We start from the raw sequence: 10,969 nt of genomic DNA, 5'->3' as shown, positions 1-10,969 counted from the left end.
GTTGTCTGTTTTCACTTTCCTTTCCCCAGGACCAGCGCCGCCTACGTCCTGCGTCACTGTTGATCTGACCACAAGGTTTGATGAGGTAATGCGCAGGCGAAAAGCTGGTGCCCGGCGCAGTAGGAAGTGATGAGGGGAAGTTTCTGTCTCCTTAAATTATCTGCGGAACGGTGGGTGTTTTCATCCATACATTTCCTGAAATCGTAGTTTTCCTATCTGTTAATGGCGGTTTGAGAGGCATGTCTCTAAAAGTATCGGGTTTATCACCATGATGTCGTAAGAAGGCCTACTGCTGGTTTTGCTCTCTCTGGGGCAACCAAAGTGGGCGAAGGGAAGCCCGTCGTTGTTCCAGTGACTGCGTACAATCTCTGACTCTAACCCCGAACGCCGCTAAAACTCAGCAGCATCTGTGTTTTGTCCATTCTCCTGCTAAACGGAATGGCGACTTGATTGCGGTCATATTGTAAGTTTTTTTTTCGCTTTTTCAGATATAATACTTGCCGAAATTAAATAGAGTGGTAACGATGACAGTTGTTAGCAATTAATCCAAGTCTGTCGAAGTTAACTCTAAGAACAACCCAGCTGTTATACAATTTTGTTTAAGGTCTATCAGACAACTTTTCCCCCGAGTACTGGGTATTTAAATTTGGATTGTGTCCTATAGTAAGAACCTGAGTTAATGTTTTTCCTAATGTCATGGGAATTGAAAAAGCGACAGACCTGTGCCATTTCTTTCCTAAATAAAATTAACGTTCAAAGATACAGAACGATTTGGAACCGTGATCTTGCTATTTTTTGAAAAGTTCTAAATGGGAAGCCAGAAAGGAAAATGATTTATTAAGGAGGTGGTTCTTATTTATTTTTGGTAGGTTAATTTATGATTGTGATCCATTGTAGATATAACCAGTCATCCTATATGAGATCACTTAATTCTAAAAAGCTGCTAATCGTGAAGAGAAACTCATTGAGTTGTTTGTTGAGAATATAATGTTATCTGGCTGCACCTGTTCTACTGCTGAGAGTTTTGTGCTTCTGGATTTATCAACTGCTCCCAATGATATATATGTTATAATTATAAAAATAAAACTATTGTTATGAAATTATTTTTATTTTTAAAGTAAGCTAAAACTGAGGAGCTTGTGTTCATGCATTAAGTCAATATGTTTGTAGAAATTGTAAGTGATTTCCTGCCATTTAAAAACAAAAATGAAATGGTTTTCATAATTTTACAATGCCCAGATCTTTTTGTGAGCATATTATTGAACAGATTGTGACACTCAGTTTGTGCTCAACAGTACCTTCAATATAATAATAACCACATTTTCTGTTTTTGTGGTGTCATATGAGGGATAAATATTGGCTTAAATCTCTAGGACACTTTCCCCCTCTTTGATTTTCTTTAGAAGATAGTACATCTTGTTTTAAAAGAATCACTACTGATAGTAAAGCAGGAATGCTCTCAGAACTGCATTGAAATGCCCAATTGAAAACATGTTGAGACAAGCCCAAATTACCTGTGAGCCATGGTTGAGGTTATATGATGAACAAATTAATTTTAAATATCTATGGGTATTTAAGCTGTAATATTTAAAATTAATATGTAAACAAAGAACTTTGTGGAAAAATTTCTATGATTTTACTTTTGCAGCAAGTTCAGATTTCAGTAAAATATCCTGAATGTTTTTGGACTGTAGCATAATTGGATTAGGCTATTATTTTACTACCAGAACATGTGTAACTAGCCGTATTAGTGCATTTCCTCTTTTTTGGATTGTTCCAGTCTCAACTTTTATTTGAATATTGATTCCCACTTGAGAAATGATCCGGCTTTGGGGACAGGGAAGATGGTTTCTTTCCAACGCTTCCAGGCTTCCGTGATCAGAAGAAATTGACGTGAATCACTTGCATTCTGCCACATCTTTTATGAGCTCAGACAGGAATGTCAGTAAATATATTCAAAAACTTTTATGTTAATTAATCTACTTTAAAATTAAGAAAGTCACTTGACCAAACTCAGTTTCACTGATCTCATCTCAATACCAGTCCTGATGACTTTTGATTTTTAATTAAATTTTTGCCAGTTCATTGCTGGGATGCTGATTTGATGTCTGAAACATTTCCTGTTATGTGTTCTGTAAATTGAGGATATTTCACAGATGAAAAAAAATAGAATGTAACTGATCCATGTTGTAGCTAGTGCCTGGCACGGCGGTGAAAAGAATTGCTTTCAATGCATTCAGAATGACCATCTGTTTGTATTTGGAAAAAGTAATTGTATGTATTTTAATGTTGCATATAATTTATGATAAATATTTAGTTTGATTAAGGACTAATATTGATGTATTTAATTACAATAGAAATGGTAATGTATACCAAGAAAATATAGAGCTCTAGCTTGTAACTAGAGCTTTCTTTGAAATAATAGGACATGCAAGGAATGAATATTATAAGTGAACACTGATAAACTACTGAGAATACCTGTACCCATAATCTAATGATGAGTATAAAGAACCCAGTGGGAACAAAGATGGAAAATGCAACAGTTATATCTGTACTATATTTTAAGTAGAAAATTGCTAAAGTCAGTTAGGCTAGCAGTGACTTAATTTTGCCTGTAAGTCAGACTTCAATCTCATTGTATGTAACATTTTTGACTGGTTTGAATCTCTTAAATAATATTAAATTCAGCAATATCAAAACTTGGCTATTTGTCTGAGAGCCTGGTGGGTGAAAGTAACACAAGTGTGTACATAGTTATCTGCTTGTCCTATTGCGCAACTAACCTTTTGTGTATTCTTACGTTTTTGCATGATGTCTTACAAACTCACCATTGCAAAATCCATGTACTTGAATATTTTGGTGACTGCAGCCTCCTCCAACCAGATGCTCTGGTTTCCTTCCCCAATCAAAAGACCTACTGGTTAATAGGTGAGTTGGTAATTGTAAATTGTCCCATAATCAGTCTAGGGTTAAATAGGGGGTTGCTGGGAGGTGTAGCTCGAAGGGCCTTTTCCACACTGTATCTCAATAAATAAATTCTTCTTTATCTTGGCCTTGCTGTAGCCCCATGGCTTCATGAGCTCTGCCACTGGAGACCATGCCTCTGGACATCGTTAAATTTCCCTTTAAATCTCTGTACCATCTCTTTAGAAAGACCTCTCTTTGAAATGGGTTTCATTACACCATACTTCTTCATGTTATTTTAATTCTGTGTAATTTGCAATGTGTCATGCTTGATCAGAGACTAGTAGAGGTACATTTAGTTGCAAATGAAATACTAATCCAAAAGAATGAATGTCATTGTTTTACAGATAGTGAGATTAGACTTTCATGGAAGTCACAATAAACTGATAAGCCATCTCTACTACTTTGTTTTGGTGTTCAGCTTCATCTGTTTACATCTTTGATTGAGATGTTCAAACATTTTTGTTGTATCATTGGGCTACATTTGCATTCAATTTCAATTATTTAACCTGTTCAGCCATAACAGTGCACAGGAGGTTATTGACATAACCAGTGCTCACCCTGGAGGACAGGTTGCAACATTTCAGGGCTGTAATATGGATATAATTGGGTTCAAAAATTTCATATATTCAAGACAGATGGATGGTCATTCTATAGGAAACATTTCAGATTTTGACTTTTAAGAACAATTCTAACTATAGTAAATTTATTTTTATTAGCTCTTAACAGAAACTTAATATTCAAATAACAGAATAGTGTTTGTTGAGTAAACATATTCACTCCATCAAAATTATTTCTTTTGGAATTTTAAGCAAATCTTTTTACACACCATGTTTTGGCCAACCATTATCTGTTGTTGAACAACTGAATAACAATTGTTGGTTTTCACATTACTGAAGTAATGCTGTGGGTGATGGAGTACCAATCACACATAGAATAAAGGTCTCTGTTGGAGGCATTGTATTGTGCAAAGTTGAATACAGTACAAAAGTACCATTATGAATATCATTCAAAGCGACTACTAAGTATTATTCATGAGAATCTTCTATCTCTAATTGAAATTGCCCATCCATTTAAAGTTTCGGCAGTCCCTGTGGATTGGGGCTGCAGGGGAAATTAAAAGGAGAATAACTTAAATTCTTGAGGACCAGGAAAAAATATATTAGTTTCCCTTGCTGTTGGATTTTGCAAAATAAATCTAGAAATAATTGAAGGTAAAAAGTTGATTAATCCATTAATTAATAATTTTTGTTTATTTCCAGAACTCTTAAATATTTATATACTTAAAGGTGTATGTCCACTGAGATTCGTGTTCTTTCAACCCATTTGCAGGATGTAACCCCATCCTCTAGTCCCTTGGAAATACTTGTGTTCATTCACGCATGTGATGCAGACTTAGCACTGCGACTTTCAACAAAGGGCAAACTTCTCATACTTTTGATGTTTACTAATATGTAGCTTGATGCTCAGCTTCTGCATCAGTTCAATTAGTTTATATCAATTGCTAGGCTATAAGATGCAAGGCAAATTTGCACTTGTATGATATTTCTCAGAACCTCCATTTTCAAATGTGTGCATTCTTTGGGTGTGCCCAAGGAATTAGGTGGCTCCTCAGTTTGGTTGTATTCACTATTTGGAGAAATTTTCAGGCTAATAATATTCTGATTAGATTTGACACTTTTTCCACCTTTAAGTTATGGCAGGTGTAACTTGAAAGTAAGGTCAGCATGGGCATTAATGTAATTAAACAACTTCCTTCCTGGATAAAGGAAAATGGATCTCCTGGAAGACAGAAATAAATTTGCTTGGACAAACAGCATGGTGAAACGGGGCTATTCTGCAAATGCAGTGATTTCGAAGATGGCTTTTGCTCAAGGGCCATCCATGCATGGTCCAAGATCTTGCAGGTGCCAACTTGCGACCTTTGCATTTCATCCACAAATGGTGGATAGACATGATAAGGTGATCCTATAAAGACCCTCCTTGATGAGACAAAGGGAAAAGAAATAGGGGAATGGTTATTAATAGAAGAAACCAAAGGAATACCTTGAACAAAAAGTAAATCAGGATTCAGTTCAATTAGGACAGTAATTAGATTTCATTGAATGTTGAAAAGTGACATGAAGGAACACTCTCACGTAGGTATGGTAAGAAAATAAAAATGATGAGTTAGCAAATAGGATAATAAATACCTAGGGTCATGTTTCAAAGTACCTTTGCACTGAGCAGGTCAGAACAGAATATTGCTGTATGTTGGTTGTGATGTTGCTTGCAAATTAAATTGGGATTCAAAAAAAAGCGTACTGCTGAAGAGGGACATGCTTTCCTGACTTCCACTTCCTGAAGTCCACAAACAATTCCTTGGACTTGCTGATTGGCCTCTTAACCAGCCAATCTTTCTCACTTGTGTACATTGCCTTGTCTTGTGGTTAGGCATAGCTCAAAAAACATCTATACATTTGCATATAACACAGGTTTTGTTGGTAAAGTCTCAGATGGGTACCAAAATGTAAATTTTCAATGTTACTTGATACTAACATCCCAGAGCGACAGTTTGGAGCGAGAAATGGGGTGGGGGGGGGTGGCGGGGGTGGACCTTTTATAGATGTGAGGGTTCTGTAACAATAGATATAACTACTAAATCAATCAATGTTTGAACGTGAATATGAATGCATATGGTTGAGAAAAGATTCTGACATTTCAAGTATTTGAAATTAGAATGTGTGTGATGATATGATCTTATAGAAAAGACTCAAAAAGTACAAAATGCCATATTTTCATAAATTCTTGTGTTAGTGGAATTCCAGAGTACTTCAATAATAGAGTATACAGTGCAATTTTATTCTCTTTGCCTAAAACATAAATACTTGTGAGGGTGGGAGTGCATTACAGATTCAACATGCTAGTTTCAGGATAGCAGGATTGTAATTTGACAAACGACTGGGGTTAGGACCTCTTCATGAGAGTTGAGGGAAAACCTGATTTGTTATTGTCACATGTATGAATTACATGCTATTGTATTAGTGGAAAGAGCCATTCATATAAATCATCGCATCAGTAACTGAGATAGTACAAGTTTAAAAACAATAACAATGCAGAATGAAGTGTGTAAGGACAGAAAAAATGCAATCCAGGCAGGCAATAAGGCACAAGGCCATGAGCTAGATTGTGAGGATAAGAGTCCATCTCATCATAGAAGGGGCCATTCAGTAGTCTTACAACAGAGGGATAGATGCTGTCCTTGAGCCTGGTGTTCATGTTTTCAGGCTGTTGTATCTTTTGTCCAAGGCAGATTGGGTCTTTGAATCTACTGGCTGCTTTACTGAGGCAGTGAGAAGTGCAGATGGAGGCTGGTTTTTATGATGTGCTGAGCTGTGTCCAAACTGTAGTTTCTTGTTGTCTCGGGCAAAACAGTTGCCATACCAAGCTGTGATGTACAGTTGCAAGAGAAAGTTTGTGCACCCTTTGCAATTACCTGGCTTTCTGCATTAATTACTCATAAAATATGGTCCAATCTTCATCTAAGTCACAATAATAGACAAACACAATCTGCCTAAACTAATAATACTCAAACAATTGTACTTCTCATCAATACTGAGTACACCATTTAAACAATCACAGTCTAGGTTCAAAAAAAGTATATGAAGCTCTGGGGTAATGCCTCTACAAAAGCTATTTGGAGTTGGGTGTTCCAATCAATGCAATGCTGAAGGAGGTGAAAAACAACCCAAAGGGTAACAACAAAAGACTTGCAGAAATCTCTGGAACTTGCTAAAGTCTCTGTTCATGTGCCCACTATAAGAAAAACACTGAATAAGAATGGTGTTCATGGAAGGACTCCATGGAGGAAACCACTGCTGTGCAAAAAAAACATTGCTGCAAGTCTCAAGTTTGCAAAAACCACCTGGATGTTCAACGCTTCTGGGACAATGTTCTGTGGAGAAATGAGACAAAAGTTAAACCTTTTGACAGAAATACACACTATGTTTGGAGGATAAAAGACACTGCACACCAACAGCAAAACCTCATCCCAACTGTGAAGCATGGTGGGAGGAGCATCATCATTTAGGGCTACTTTGTTACCTCAGGGCCTGGACAGTTTGCAGTTGCAGAGGGAACAATGAATTCAAAATTGTATCAAGACATATTTACAAGAGAATATCAGGGTAGTGCTCCATCACCTGAAGCTTAATAGAAGTTGGATGATGCAACAAGACAACGATCTGAAACGCAAGAGTAAATCAACACCAGAATGGTTTAAAAAGAAGAAAATTAGTGTTCTAGAATGGCCAAGTCAGAGTCCGGACCTCAATTGAATTGAGATGCTGCAACATGATCTGAAGAGGGCTGTTCATGCAAGGTATCCCAGAAATATTGTTGAACTGAAACAGTTTTGTGTGGAGGAACAGTCTAAAATTCCTTCTCACTGTTGTGCAAGTCTGATCAGCAGCTACAGGAAATGTTTGGTGGAGGTTATTGCTGCTAAAGGAGGTTCTATCAATTATCAAATACAAGGGTTCATGTACTTTTTCCAGCCTAGTCTGTGAAAGATTAAACACAAGAGTAAGTCAACAACAGAATGGTCTAAAAAGAAGAAAACTAGTGTTTTGGAATGGCCAAGTCAATAAAGACATGGAAAAATACACTTGTTTGTGTGTTAGTAGTTTGGGCAGATAGTATTTGTCTATTATTGTGACCTCGATGAAGATCAGACCACATTTTGAGCAACTGATGCAGAAAACTAGGTAATGCAAAGGATTCAAACTACTTCTTGCAGCTCCATGTGAATAGGATGCGTTCTGTGGTGCATGTATAAAAATTGGTGAGGGTCAAAGGGAACTTTCAAAATTTCTTCAGTCTCAAGAAGTAGGGGTACTGATGCTCTTTAATTAAACCACCATCCTGAGTCCAATTATAAATGAATACCATAATGTATTTTATTACATCTTGAAAGATTACTTACACTATTTCTTCCATATATTTTTAAAGTTCGAATTCTGTAAGTCACGTCTAATATAAACTGGGGAAAATAAGGATGTACATGTGCTTTTCCAAATGACCTTTCTGATTTGTGAATTGTAAAGCTGTTTGACCTTTCTAGTAATTATTTTTAGCCTGTAATTTCACTTGGTAACCATTTGCACTTTCTCTTGGTATTATAGACTAAAATGTTATAGTAAATATTATAAAGATAATAGAAATAAAACTAACTTTATGAATTAAAAATCTTAAAATATCATTGTAAACAGTAATAATTAAAGAAACAATCTCTTGTAAATCTTCATGAAGGGAAGTGCAGATGATCCATAAGAGGTTTTCCTAGCAAGTCTGAGTGCACTGACAGATTTGCTGCCACCAAGTTGAAGGCACATGTACTTGAGTGTTCATGTGGTAAATTCGTTTAACTGTATAAATGTTGACAGTTTGCCATTGATTTGCCAGCATCTATATACTACTAAAACTCTCATGCTCTGTCTATTTGTGACGTCCAATTAGCGCAAACGGTGCAATACACTGGCACTTTTTTTTTAGCTAAGTCGAATTAAAATACGCTAACTTTCAGAATGCAGGCAAAGTTCAGGGTTATATATTCGTATAAAATTGCTCATTCGCCAAAAATCAACAGGCTGCCTTTCACCCGAGACCCGATCGGCTATCATGGAGACCGCGACACCACAGCCCGACGCATGCACATGGTCAGCCTCAGCAGCTTGGAGGCTTTGGTGTTACTGCTTCCCATCTTCTATCAAGCATTAGGATAAAAATATATGGATAGCCTAATTATGCTGCGTGGAAAGAGAAGGGGGACATTATGGTCAAGAGGTAATGCCAAACATCGTCGGGAAGCGGCAAGGAGAGGGACAGAAGAACAATTGGATGAGGCCAGGGTCTCACCACTCCAGGACCAAAGAGAGGAGGACAGGCATGAACGTCTCCAAAATGACAACAATAGGCACAGACGGAGGAGAGAACAAGAATCTGATCAGGCCAGGGCCACACGACTCCAGGATTAGAGAGAAAGAACAAATGGTAGAAGAGATGAAGAGACGAAGGATGAAAGGGCTGCGCGTCTCCAGAATGACAAAAACAGGCAGAGGAGGAGGAGGAGAGAGGAAGAGACAGAGGAGAAAAGGAAAGATCAACTCAAGAATATGCGGCACAGAGTAATTATTGCGAGAGTTGCTGAAGACGACAATGGCCGCTTTCGACGACAATACCTCGACAGAGAAGGAGCAAGGCAAAATGCACGACTTGCATGCCGTCACATTTCTGCTGATGTTGGTTCGATGACGAGAGTATACCCTCACTGTTGTGCCTTCCTATTCACTGGAGAAACCGTACATTTCTGCTGTATGAAGGGAAAGGTCAGGATAGGCAATTTGCAGCCTCTATCTAATGAACTCCTCAATTTGTACAGCAGTGATGAACCTATTGCAAACGAGTTCAGGAAGAACATCAGACAGTACAATTGCCTCTTCCAAATTACATCCTTTGGTGCCAAAGAAGTCATTCCAACTCGGAACTGATGGAATCATTCTGTGATTATTCAAGACCAAATCCATCATTACATCGGACATCCAATTCCAGACCCGACCCAGCAAGCCTGATTCCTTCAAGTTTACTTCAAGGATATTTTATGTTCATTCTGGTCACATATTTGTCTTGCTATGCGTCTTTCTTCTTTAATAAGCTGAGTTTTTCTTTAATTTCCAAATCAAAGAGATAGCAATAGCATTCAGGAAATTTAATGTTCTTTCTGGTCACATCAGACTGCACTACCCTTCTCTCAAAGGGTGCCCCAACGGGTCACCCCGTTGTCTAGTTTGCATTACAATTTAGCCTGTAAGGTTTTGATAATATTTCATCTATTGCACTGTCTATAAAGTTTTGGTATTTCATCTGTTATACAGTGATACAGGTTATATTAGTTTGCTTTGCTGACTTTGTGGATCCCTAGCCATAACTTTAAAGTATTCTTTAATTATTACAATTTTTGAATTTGAATAATTTTTAATGTTATATTGAAGGAAGCAATATAATTGTTATAGGTAAAAACTGGGGAAGGATTACAGGACAAGGTTACTCAGATTATTTTGTATCATTCTGGAGCTCATGGTGCTGCATGTTTTTTAATTGAAATAACCTGTCCTGTACAGTCTAGTCTAGGAAAAATAAATAACATATTTTTGGTGAACTATAAATCAGAAACGTGAGGTTTTTGAAAAAGATGTTGTCTTTTCTCCTTGGGTAATCCTGGGTTGCTTACACTTCAGTTTTATGGGTTCTGCATGACCCCAACAGCCTCACAGGTGAAGTGTTGCCTCACCTGGAAGGACTGCTTACGGCCCTGAATGGTAGTGAGGAAGGAGGTGTAGGGGCAGGTGTAGCACTTGTTCTGCTTGCAAGGATAAGTGCGAGGAGGAAAATCAGTGGTGAGGGACAAATGAACAAGGGAGTTGTATAGGGGGCGATCCCTGCAGGAAGTAGAAAGTTGGGGGGAGGGAAAGATGTGCATGGTGGTGTAATCCCATTGGAGATGGCTATCACTTTGTGTTTCTCCCTCCCCTCTTCCCACCATCTAACTCTGACTCGTCTTTTTTTTTCTCCAGTCCTGCTGAAGGGTCTCAGCCCAAAATATCAGCTGTACTCTTTCATAAATGCTGCGTGGCCTGCTGAGTTCCTCCAGCATTTTGTGTGTGTTGCTTGGATTTCCGGCATCTGCAGATTTTCTTTCATTTGTGGTAGTTATTATTTATTGCTTTATTCAGTAGAAAGCAGATCCTTCTGGCTCAACGTGCTGTACTGCCTGGAAGTCCACCAAATCGTATCTAACTCCAGCCTAATTACAGGACAATTTACAATAATCTACTAACCAGAGGAAACTGGAACACCTGGAGCAAACCCACATGCAAATATACATACTTTCTTATAGAGGAAACCAGAATTGAACTCCAACCTTAGCTGTAACAACATGGCGGTAACAGCTATGGTACCATATTTAGTG

At 37.8% G+C, this 10,969-nt stretch overlaps 1 protein-coding gene across 5 annotated transcripts in view; it reads left to right on the top strand.

Moving 5' to 3' along the window:
* Positions 1–34: 34 nt before the first annotated feature.
* Positions 35–10,969, top strand: part of dcun1d3 (defective in cullin neddylation 1 domain containing 3) — a 44,656-nt gene continuing 33,721 nt past the window's right edge. For 2 of the 5 annotated variants that reach the window (XM_063059108.1, XM_063059107.1), the window contains exon 1: positions 96–463. The gene's annotated coding sequence lies outside the window, so the exon portion shown is untranslated. Of the gene's footprint in view, positions 464–2,869; positions 2,929–10,969 lie in introns of all 5 variants that reach the window. The other 3 variants (XM_063059109.1, XM_063059111.1, XM_063059110.1) reach the window with 3 other exon arrangements.

The sequence above is a fragment of the Mobula hypostoma genome, chromosome 9 (genome assembly GCF_963921235.1).
Source record: "Mobula hypostoma chromosome 9, sMobHyp1.1, whole genome shotgun sequence".
In the NCBI taxonomy this organism is placed as follows: Eukaryota; Metazoa; Chordata; class Chondrichthyes; order Myliobatiformes; family Myliobatidae; genus Mobula; species Mobula hypostoma.
Note: the sequence above shows the minus strand (reverse complement) of the source record. Positions and strands in the feature narration are given on the sequence as shown.